The 2,681-nt window shown below is 44.6% G+C and overlaps 1 pseudogene; it reads left to right on the top strand.

Annotated features, from left to right (window-relative positions):
- Positions 1-743: 743 nt before the first annotated feature.
- Positions 744-2,148, top strand: LOC102514809 (annotated as a pseudogene).
- The last annotated feature ends 533 nt before the right edge of the window (positions 2,149-2,681 follow it).

Below are 2,681 nucleotides of genomic sequence, written 5' to 3'. Positions count from 1 at the left end.
AATGTGACAGTTCTTCCTAAATTCACCTATAGATTCAGGGCAACAATAAAAATCCTAACTTGTGACTTGGTGGTAATTGAGAAGACGATTCTGAAATTTATACAGAAATCCAAATAATTTAAAATAGCCAAAGTAATTCTGAATAAAAACAAACCTGGAAGACTTACACTACCTGATTCCAAGACTTACTATAAAGCTACAGTAATCAAGACAGTCTGGTGGTGGTGCCAGAATAGACAAGTAGTCTGATGGAACAGAAAAGGGGGTCAAGAGACTGTCCTCATATTTATGGTTCTTGAATTTGTGGCGAAAGCTCCATGGCAAGTCAGTAAAGAAATAATTTTTTTCCAATAAATAATGTGGGTCAGTTGAACAACCTTATAAAAAAAATTAATCTTGACCCCTTACCTCACACAATATACATTAATTAATTTGAGATGCATCATAGTCCTAAATGTGAAAGTTAAAGCAGTAAGTATGATGGCTTATCTTGACCTTGGTGGTGGTTATATGCCTCTATGAACATGTTAAAAGTTTGTCCACTTTCCTACAATTCCTCCAGCAATATATCTACGTTGTACACTTTTCTAATTTATGAATTATAGTCCACAGCAAAATTTATTTAATAAGTATAAAAGGAGGCTGTTGCTCACGCTCTGCTTACAGATCGAAGGGGCTCTGGCCACAGCCTGTGGCTGGGAAGGGCAACAGAGGCGGTGGCTCAGGAAAAACGAGGCTGCGGTGGTGGTGGTGGTGGTGGGAAGATGTCGGGCAAGGACGAGCAGCAGGAGCAGACTATCACCAACGACCTTGTCATGACCAAGTATAAGATGGGGGGCAACATCGCCAACTGGGTACTTCGGTCTTTGGTGGAAGCATCCTGCTCAGGTGTGTCAGTACTGAGCCTGTGTGAAAAAGGTGATGCCGTGATAATGGAAGAGACAGGGAAATTTTTCAAGAAAGAAAAAGAAATGAAGAAAGGTATTGCCTTTCCCATCAGCATTTCAGTAAATAACTGTGTATGTCACTTCTCCCCTTTGAAGAGCAACCAGGACTATATTCTCAAGGAAGGTGACTTGGTAAAAATTGACCTTGGGGTCCACGTGGATGGCTTCATTGCTAATGTGGCTCACACCTTCGTGGTTGATGTAGCTCTGGGGAGTCAAGTAACAGGGCGGAAAGCAGATGTCATTAAGGCAGCTCACCTTTGTGCTGAAGCCGCCCTACGCCTGGTCAAACCTGGAAACCAGAACACACAAGTGACAGAAGCCTGGAACAAAGTTGCCCATACATTTAATTGCACACCAGTAGAAGGTATGCTGTCACACCAATTGAAGCAGCATGTCAGTGACGGAGAGAAAACTATTATCCAGAATCCCACAGACCAGCAGAAGAAGGATCATGAAAAAGCTGAATTTGAGGTCCATGAAGTATATGCTGTGGATGTTCTCGTCAGCTCAGGAGAGGGCAAGGCTAAGGATGCAGGACAGAGAACCACCATTTACAAATGAGACCCTTCTAAGCAGTATGGCCTGAAAATGAAAACTTCACGTGCCTTCTTCAATGAGGTCGAAAGACGTTTTGATGCCATGCCCTTTACTTTAAGAGCATTTGAAGATGAGAAGAAGGCCCGCATGGGTGTGGTGGAGTGTGCCAAACATGAGCTGCTGCAGCCATTTAATGAGAAGGAGGGTCAATTTGTTGCCCAGTTTAAATTTACAGTTCTGCTCATGCCCAATGGCCCCATGCGGGTAACCAGTGGTCCCTTTGAGCCTGACCTTTACAAGTCCCCAGGATGAAGAGCTCAAGGCACTCCTCCAGACTTTTGCAAGTCAGAAAACCCAGAAAAAGAAAAAAAAGAAGGCCTCTAAGACTGCAGAGAATGCCACCAGTGGGGAAACTTTAGAAGAGAATGAAGCTGGGGACTGACGTCGGTCCCATCTCCCCAGCTTGCCACTCCTGCCTCGTCCCCTTCCCACCTCACCCCAGGCTCTGTGAAGTGCATTTTGTCTTCTCCACCCAGGACCGCCAGCAGAGCGGGGTCTCCCTGTCCTCATCCCAGTCCCCCAACCCACCCCCTTCCAACAACACCAGCTAACTGACTCTGGTCTTGGGAGGCCAGGCTTCCCAGCCACCGAAGACTACTTTAAATAGACAAGAGAAATTGAATAGTAAAATCAGGAGTAAAAAAAAAAAAAGTATAAAAGGAGTGTCAGAAGTATACATGCAAATGATTAAATTTTACCATGAGTAATTTACACTTTAACAAGAAAATGAAAAAACAAATTAGGTAAGGCTATTGGGCTGTTGGGAGTTAGCCACCCTGACACAGATCAGTCACCAACTTCAACCTGATGAACTGTGCACCATGGCAGCCCTGCCCCCACGTACAATTCATCCCATTCCGAAGACATCATAAGAGGAAGTGGAGAGAGAGCTCAGTGGGCAGGAAGAAGGCAGAAGAGTGGTGTGATGAGTATCTGACTCTATTTAGATTCAGTTTCAAGATGTGATGAGCATGCAGAAGAGAATGGAAAACCCCGCTGCCTCCTGTCCCCAGCTTTCAGACAGGAAACTCAGCTATGAGTAAAACCAGAACGCCAGTGTGATTGATGTGTTGAGTGGAGAAGCAGCAAGATGTCATTTTGTCCCCTCATGCCAACTCAAATCTGCTCTCTGAA

Source organism: Camelus ferus, chromosome 5 (genome assembly GCF_009834535.1).
Source record: "Camelus ferus isolate YT-003-E chromosome 5, BCGSAC_Cfer_1.0, whole genome shotgun sequence".
NCBI lineage: Eukaryota > Metazoa > Chordata > Mammalia > Artiodactyla > Camelidae > Camelus > Camelus ferus.
Note: the sequence above shows the minus strand (reverse complement) of the source record. Positions and strands in the feature narration are given on the sequence as shown.